General features: G+C 46.2%; 1 protein-coding gene across 1 annotated transcript in view; it reads right to left on the minus strand.

Annotated features, from left to right (window-relative positions):
* Positions 1-8,123, minus strand: part of SGMS2 (sphingomyelin synthase 2) — a 281,894-nt gene extending 273,771 nt beyond the window's left edge. Inside the window, exons 1-2 of the mRNA XM_029596777.1 lie at positions 8,065-8,123; positions 7,699-7,727 (exon numbers count right to left, since the gene is read on the minus strand). The gene's annotated coding sequence lies outside the window, so the exon portion shown is untranslated. The remainder of the gene's footprint in view (positions 1-7,698; positions 7,728-8,064) is intronic.
* Positions 8,124-9,379: the final 1,256 nt, after the last annotated feature.

Genomic DNA, 9,379 nt, shown 5'->3' on the forward strand with positions numbered 1-9,379 from the left:
TGATACGTACTGAGGCGGCAGTCCTGGCATTACTGGAGTTGTAGGCATGCAGAGAATAGAAGAGACCTCCTTTAGGCATTTGCCATGACATTCTGGGCCCCAGCGGGAGAGTTCCAACATAGCCTAGTTGAATTGTGGCATGTGCAGCTGCAACCAGGGTAACCCCAGAGCAATAGGGTGCATGGCCTTCTCTAACACAAAGAAGGAAATTGACTCAGTATGGAGAGCTCAGGGGTGGAGGACTACTGGTTCGGTACAACAGGTAACATCACCTGGTAAAGGCTCTCCGTGAATAGACGATAGAAGTAGTGGAATCTTCAAAGTGGTGAGGGGAATCCTCAAATGTTCCATTAGTCGTCGTAGAATGAATTTACCTCCTGCCCCTGAGTCCACCAGGGCAAGGATCTGGAATTCCAACGGTCCGCAGATCAGAGAGAGAGCGGAGGAGAGGGCGTAGTGAGGCCTAAGAAAAGTCTTCCCGCAGGACTTAGGCCCGTCCGTTTCCCAGACATATGGGGCATGTTTGGACTGCATGACCAGCTTGTCCACAGTAAATGCACAAACCATTCCTCTTCCGAAGTCTTCTCTCTTTGGATGTCAGGTGATTGTGACCAAGTTGCATCGGTTCTTCACCACTGGCAACAGGCATTACAGGAACCATCCTGAGTGCAGGCTTACGGTAGCACAAACTTCTTTCTGAACAGGTCCTTTACCTGGCTTGCGTTCTTGCACCTTATCACGAAGCCGGTAATCAATTCTAGTAGCTAAGGCCATTAGCTCATCCAGTGAGTCAGGTGTTTCATGAGCGGCCAGCTCGTCCTTCAAGCGGGAATCCAAACCTCTGAAGAAGAGGGTTTTCAGGCATCTAGGGTCCCAAAATAATTCAGTCGCAAGAATCTTGAACTCTATAGCGAAATCAGCCAGTGGTCGGTTGCCTTGCTTCAGGTCCACCAAAGCAGAACCAGCAGCATTGAATCAGGCAGGATCATCAAAAATGGATTTGAACAAGTCCATAAATCCGTCAATATCCTGAAGTATAGGGTCTTTGCATTCCCACAGCGCAGAAGCCCAAGATAGGGCCCTTCCATCAAGATAAGATAGAATGTAAGTAGTCTTGGCATAGGCTGTAGGGAATTGAGAGGGTTGTAATGCAAATTGCATACAGCACTGGTTTAAGAAGCCTCTAGTCCTTTGAATCTCTCCAGAAAAATGTACTGGAGCAGCAAGAGGCTCAGAAGTCTTTTCAGTTACTTCAGGTAACTGACCTTCATTACTGGAAGTAGAGCCTTTATTCTTCTGTGCGTGCAGCTGATGAAACGCAGTAGTGAGTTTTCCAATGCGTCTTGTTGTTCAGCAATGTGCAGGACCAGGCCTGGAATGGCCTGCAAGGCATTGAGCTGAGCCGGATCCATGGAGTTAGCAATCTGTTATGGTTATTGATGTTTGGGTGGATGCTTGGACACTGTGGCAGCTGACCATGCCCACGGGGGGGCAGTCCCGTGAGGGACCACGGTGTCAGGCTAGACTCTGGACACACAAACACAGATTTGAATCTTATATTAAACAGTTTTGGAAACCACCAGGGGTGGCAGTAGTCAGTAGCAGATGTTGAGCCCAGCTGGGCAGGTATCCCACGGAACACTGGATCAGCGGATCCTCTGCTAGGCAGTGCTGTAGTGGAAAGAGACTGAGAGTTATGAGTACACAATGAGAAGCATTCAGAGTCCCAGATAGAATTAGGAGAAGCTCCAAGACAGGGAGAGCAGGCCCTTGAGGAGCGAGTACCTGATCCCTTAGAGCAGGGAGACTCAGTGGTGTTGTACTCACGCAGCAGTGACAGTGATTCCACTAGATGAGAGGTCTGGCACCAGAACAGAGGGCAGGCCCTCAAGGAGCGAGTACCTGGTTCTGTGTAATAGATGGTAGTTGTACACAGATGGAAACTGTTAGTGAAGTCTTCCAAGTAGAAAGGTTTGTAGATGCAGGCAGCGACTCTGGGAACATGGGCCCTCGAGGACCGAGTACCGGTTTCCTGATAGCCCCTGAAAGAAGCAGAAGTGGCCCCCGAGGAGCAGGTACCCTGTTAGCAGTAAAAGTTCCAGATAGCGCTGGAAAGGCAGAGCTGCTTTGGTATGGAGAGCGAATCCCATCCGTAGAGATACCGTTGCTAACTCGATGAGCTAGCAAATACTGTAGGCTTAAATATCCGGGCAGTGTGACGTCATCTCAGGGGGACTCCCCTGAGGTTCGCGCCAACGTGGAAATAAAGATGAGGGCGGTGTGCGCACACGCATCCTATGGTACATTGGAGGAGCATGGCGGGAAGCAGCACCAAAGCCGGTCTGGGGATGCCGGAGAGGACGGCAGACAGACGCTGCAGCAGCCAGTAGTCCGAGGTGAACGGGAGGAGCCGCAAGCAGAGTGAGGTAGGCAGGGCGAAGCATCGTAGACCGACGATCGCAGCACTCGATAATGTGGAAAGTCAAGGTCTCCTCATGTAAGGCGCCCTTACGGAACTTAACTGGTCCGGTGATATGGGAGACTCGGCCCGGAAAGGGCTCTGCTTGGATGGATGACAAGAAGAGCGGAACAGGGGTGGAGTAGGCGGGAATCCGGAGGTGTGCGACCAGTTGCCGCATAATAAAGTTTCCACCGGCCCCCGAGTCTATTAGGGCCAGTGTGTGGAAGTCTGGTCGGACATCTGAAGTGTCACTGGGAGCATGAGACAGGGAGCAGGATGCATCAGGCCCAGGAGGAGTCCCTCTCTGCCACCTAGGCCTGGGAGTTTCCTGGATGCACCAGGCAAGATGACAAGACGTGCCCAGCCTCTCCGCAGTAAAGGCACAGTCCTGTACGTAGACATCAACGGTGCTCCTCCGGGGTTAACTTGCCTCGGCCTAGCTGCATAGGTTCTTCCAAAGGGGGCTTAGGTGGAGTCGCCCTGCCAGGAGATGGTGAGAGCCGCGGCTGGGAGAGAGATGAAGAAAGTCTCCTGGAAGATTGCTGTTCTCTGGACCGCTCCTGAAGACAATGGTCGATGCAGCTGGACAATTTGATGAGGGCATCGAGGGAAGTCAGGAGCTCCCGAGCCGCTAAGTCGTCCTTTATGCGGGCCATGAGACCTTCCAGAAAAATGGAGCCCCAGTGGAGCTCCGTGGCCAAGGTCCGGAACTCGATCACATAGTCAACCAGGGGTCAGGAACCCTGGTGTAGGTGTAGGAATGAAGAGCTGGAGGTAGCCTGTCGTCCGGGGTCTTCGAAGACATTGTGGAAGCGAACCAGGAACCCCAAGATGTCCTGGAGCATCGGATCTGCCCATTCCCATAGGGGAGAGGCCCAAGCCAGAGCCTTGCCATCCAGCAAGGAAAGAATATAGGTGGTCTTGGTGAGGTTGTCGGGGAACAGGGCAGCCTGGAGAGTAAAGAAACATGCTGCACTGGTTCAAGAATCCCTGACACAACGCTGGGTTCCCTGAGAAGCGGGGGTGAGGTGGGGGGTGGGGAACCGGAAGAGGAAGAACTGGCCGATTCGCTGGCATGGCCACTGCGAAACCAGGTGCCAAAGAGAGTGATGGGGTTGCCGGAACCGAAGAATCCAGGCGGGAATTGAGCCATTCTACTGCGGACGCCAGAGCCTCCAGGGCCCTTTGTTGCTCGAGAATCTTCTGGGCCAGACCAGGGATCGCCTGTAAAGCGGAGGCCTCCGCTGGGTCCATGGACTTGGCTAACTGTTACGACCCTGGGTGGAATGTGGACCCTTGGCCTGTGTCGGGATTGACACTACCTGGGAGGTAAACCTACCGCAGGTTTCCAACGACAGGAGGCGAAGGTAACAGAGACAGGGGCTGGCTGGATCTTCACCAATACCAATACCATTCCCCGCAGGTTGAGCCTTTGGGTGCCGGGACCGGCTGGACTTGGGTGAGCACCTAAGGAGACGGAAGGCAGTAGGAGATGACGAACGCCGGTTGCTGGTTAAAAGGCCAGGAGGAGGTCTGGATGCTGGTCCGAGGTCAAGAGCCAAAGAAGATCCATCCGAAGGAAGAAGGCCAGGAAGAGGGACGGGCAGGATCTGGAGCAGGGAGCAGGGAGCTGGAGAAGGAGCGGAGCACAGGAACACACTGGAACAGAAACCAAGGCAGACACCTATGAACAGACCTGTAGCCAAGTTGCTAGCTACAGGGGACGAACAGGTTTAAGTACCTAGAGGAAGTGATGTCATCAGGAGGGGCTGATTGCAGATTCCCGCTGCGGGCCCTTTAAGAAGTCCTAGGTCGTGTGCGCGCACGTCTAGGAAGAAGTCGGGGAGGAGCCGGGTCAGCGGCGTTCAGCTGCAAGGAGAGAGCGACACAGCCCGGCGGAGCACAGAGCATTAGTCCCTGTTGGAGGGACTCGGGAGGCGTGGTCCGCGCCTGGAGAGAGACGCCCAGCCACCAGCTGAGAAGGACGACCGGGATGGCTGCGTCTGAGGGTGGTAAGCCTAACAGATACAGTAATTAGAGAAGCCATTTCCACAGGACCTCCATGACAACAGAGCCCTACTGAAAAGTTCTTATGGTGAAAAGGCAGCATAACTTTGTTGCTGTAGCCAAAGCACTTTTAAAACGGCTTATTTTGTTGAACTATAAAAAATTGACAGGTTACCAAAAATTTCTTTAACCTTAATACTCATAACCAGGTTGGTCAAAATTAAAATTATGTTCTCATTTGAGCAAAATAATTATGGAATGTACTATTTTACCTCATGACATCACACAGCGTAGGAATCTACTGAAAGATTCTTAGTAATAATAGTTTAGAATACTATGGAGATTCCTGAGCTGTTATGTCGGAGGGAGAACACGTGCACTGTCTCTTGCTGTGCAGACGTCTACTAAAATCACCTAAGCCTTAAAGAATAGATAGGGAACACTGATAATTGAATGTGAGAGTGAATGTGGCCCTAGTAATGTATTAATAATAGGAAAAAGGTTGGAAAGTGTCTGGTAAATGTAATTAATTAAGCTGATCTGCAGGATTCTGTGTCAGCATTGATAGCTGAATGAGTGGAAAAGGATAAATGAGAAAATAAATCAAAATTCACACAACAAATTAGTATTTATTAAAATACTATTTGATGAATAATAGGATAAAATTGATGTATATAAATCAGTACCTTAACAGGTTCTCAACCTTTTTCCCATCGTGACACACCTGACAGGCCACGCTCACATGTGTGACACAATTCATGGCGGAAATAAAAAGTAAAGGTCCAGTAATTATTTTTATTGTTTAATATAACAAGGAAAAGATACTTATTCTGTCTGAACAGAAACTGCATAAATAGTAAACATCCCACACCAAAACAGCACCAATTTCCAGCACTTTAACAGTAACCACCTTACCTAAGAAAAGGCAACACTGAAAATATTACACCAGGCCTTAAGACACCAATACATTTCCTATTAGTAAAACGGACCAAGTCAGGCTACTATAGAGCCCTACACAGAAACTACACGCCAGCAGAATACCTCACCTCAGTCACATGTGCTGACCCTCACTAACAAGGAATAAAGAGACCAAAATGCATAACTAGAAGCATGCAGAAAAAATTGAATTGGAAACTGCAACAAGCCAGAGTCTCTGTATGCAGTGCAAGAAAGGAAAAAAAGAAACATCACCCATCCTTATAAAACAAATCTAGAAATATAAAATCAGTAGCAGTAAAACCATACTAACAAAAAGAACAGATTATTTCGAAACAGCTGATGAGTGGAATATCCAATAATTAAAAACTCATATAAAAAATTCTAGATACCAATAAAATATTTCAAAATAGCAGACACAAAGACCAAGAAATTAAAAATAAGGATACAAACATTTTTTTCCTCTGCATACCTGGGAACGTTTGATATCCAGGTCTCCTGAGATTTTTTGAATTAGCAGGAGGGGTGGTTTGCTTGGAACTTTCTCCTCTCTCTCAGTCACATACCAGCCCTCTCACATTGGCTCTCAATGACACACCTATACACACATGCTCTCAGTCACTTACATATACACATGCTTTTTCTCTCACTTATATAGGCTCTTAATTACACATTTACACACATGCTGTCTATCTTTTCACGCTTACACACACACAGGCTTTCAATCACATAAATACATGCTGTCTTTTTCTCTCACACACAGACTCTCATTCACATGCTTACAAACATGCTCTCTCTCTTTCTCTCATTTACACACAGGCTCTCAATCACATACTCAGATGCTCCCTCACCTAAACCAGCTTTCAATCAGTCACAGACACACATGCTCTCTCTCTTTCTTATACACACAGGCTCTTAATCATACATACACATGATCTCTCTCACACACAAAGGATCTCAATCATACACACATACTCTTTCACACAAACAGGTTTTCAATCACAAACTTACACATACAGGTTCCCAATCGTAAACTTACATTCATGCTCTCTCTCTCACACAGGCAGGATCTCAATCACAGACATACTCTCTTTCACATATACAGGCTCTCAATCATTCACATACATGCAATCTCTCACTCACACGCATACACACACAGGATCCCAAACACACATGCTTGCTTGCTCATTCACTCGCTCTCCCTCCCTCCCAGGAATTAGCAGCAGCCGCCTCCCAACCCTAACCTCCTTCGTTTTCAGCCCTGGAGGAGCAAGGAGTCCCATCGGCCGCAGGGCTTGACGTTCTTCTTCATTTTTCTGCGCGCCTCTCTTCTGCTCTTCGCGCCGACGCTGCCCACACTAGCGTGGTCTCTTCTTCCCGCGCACGCATCCGCTTGCTCACCACTTCCTCTTCCGGGCCGTGGGGGGGGGCGGGAAGAAGAGACCATGCCGGTGCCGCTGACTCCACCTGCTCTGCCGCGTTCCGCCCGGGCTGACAGCATTTTAAGCCCGGGCGGAGGAGGACCGGAGAGCAGCTGGGTCAGCGGGGGACCGGGAAGTGTGGCGACACACCGGTTGAGAACCACTAAGGGATTAAAACTGGTGTATGTAAACCAGTACCTCTGTGAACCAAGAGTGATTATTTAAAACTATGTCATAATATTATTGAATTTAATAGGGCATATCCAGAGTGAGCGAGAAATTGTTACAATTCTTCTGTATTGCTTTATGTCAGATATTCTACAACCAAGTTTAACACTTAGATAAATAGCAAATAGAATACTGTATCTCTCTTTGAAAGAGTCAGGGAATATTATTATCCTTTATTTCGATTAGATAAACTTTATTGTCCACTAAGGTTTTAGCCACGCACATATAGCAAGACTATAGTCAGAGGAAAAAGACCATCGGTAATAGGGAGATAGATTTCTCTTATTGATTTTGTTTGAAATAAGAGTAGTAGGTAATAAATATAGACAATGTAGTCAAGAAGTAGCTTGATTGGCCCGATCCTGAGCGCTGTGAGACTGTGAGAGATTTGTTTACACCAGATCCTGGCTGTGAACGCTAGCATCGCTTGCCACCCTCATAAGGCATCTCACCCTCAGGAATCCCAAATCCATGATCGCTAGCCACTTTCACAAGTTCTACTCCCCCATATCCAAATAATCGAGAAGATAAGCTAAGTGTGCACTATACACACATCCATAAGGGACATTGAGTACTAGTAATCAAATACAGGGAAATAGAGACATTTAATAGGATAGGATCCTAGCACAGGTAAGCTATACTTACCTGTGGTATTCTGGTAGTCCATGGTGCACCTGAAAACCAAAAAATTTTCATCAAAGAATCAGTTCTTTAAAAATACAAGTAGTATACATACACATATGAACTCATGCATAAGTGTTTTAACTGAAAATAATAATACTTATATGATGTAAATCTGATTTTGTGATACAGAATTGTTCATCCTTTTGCTTGGAATCTTAAAGAAACATATTTAATGTTGTGTGAAAGTTTGTTTAAGAGATTTTAATTGTCTTAACTATTTTGACAATAGAATATAACAACTTGTTGAGAAAACACTGAATTGTCACTACACACTTTACTAGTTAAACCATTGATAACAAATAAACCTTTGATTAATTTGAAATTTACCTTTGGTAATCTTTTTCTTTTTTCTTGTGAAGAATATCTGATATTATAAAACAAAGGGATGAATGAACTTTCCTATCATTGACTGGGGAAACTAAGAAACTATTCAGCTGCCTATACCTGACACTCTGCTTAATAATAGTTCCTATACCAGGTGCTCTACATTAATTAACATACTTGAAGCAAGCTGAAGTCTCTGATATGTTTATGTTCATTAATGCTGCAGAGCTTTACTCATTATAAGCCTATGCTGTGTTAAGGGCTGTAGAGGCATGTGTTGTCTATCTCATTCTAAGTGGTAATTCCGAAATGTCTGAAAATAAAGCAGTCTGATTCTGAGACAAACAGGTTTCCTCTCCTGGGCTTTTCATATCACATATAAGGTAACAAGTGGTAAGTTTCTGTAGCACGACCAGTACCCCCAGAGAGGGAAGGGGAGGGGGAGCAGGCAGCCCCCCCCCCCCCCCCCCCTCTCGGCTACATATACCCTTTCATTGCCTACATTCCCGCTATTTGGTGCAAATTCACCACTCCTCTTCCTACAAGGCCTAGCTGGAAATGGGTTGTGAAGCTGAGATCTGATTTTTCTCTTGTTCGTGATGATACTAACATCACACAGTCCTTAGGTGCTGGCAATCAGACAAAAGCCATAGAACAGTATTGTCCATCTTTCCAGAATTTGTAGAATGCTCTTTTCAGTCATAACTACTATGATCACTGACTTGTTGCTTCAGACAATATCAGTGTGCAAGGCATATGGTAGCTAAATGATAAATAACAGACAGGTCATGAATATATTTCCTTCCTCATTTTAGTTTTCTGGCAATAAAATTCAACTTTTTATCTGCATGACACATTACCATTTTCTATAGTGTCACATTGTTTTATTTTTATGTAACAGGCAGAATGAGTGCAGAGAAAAATAAGGGTCCACACATATTCCTTGTTTTTTTTATGTTGGCAACAGTTTTTACTTGGTACGGCAACTCCACTGCTTGAACGCTGAGCGCAGAGTTGTTCTCCATTTTTGTTTGTGGATTATTTTTATGTAAGCAACATATTTATACAGACATCAATACATTTGTCATGAAAAGTCTTATAGCATTAGTACGCCAGATTGATATTTGAAGAATGTAACCGAATTAAAATAACATTTAAGGAACCACTATGCACTATCATGTGGAGGGGCTTGGTTTTGACTCCCAGCTCAGGTTTTCTGCTCCTTGTGTTGGCTGGGTCTGGAAGTATCATTGGCCGGGGCTGTGGAAGTATCATTCACAGCCCCCAGCGTGGAAGGGAGTCCCAGTTATTGAACAAC

The sequence above is a fragment of the Rhinatrema bivittatum genome, chromosome 1 (assembly GCF_901001135.1).
Source record: "Rhinatrema bivittatum chromosome 1, aRhiBiv1.1, whole genome shotgun sequence".
In the NCBI taxonomy this organism is placed as follows: domain Eukaryota; kingdom Metazoa; phylum Chordata; class Amphibia; order Gymnophiona; family Rhinatrematidae; genus Rhinatrema; species Rhinatrema bivittatum.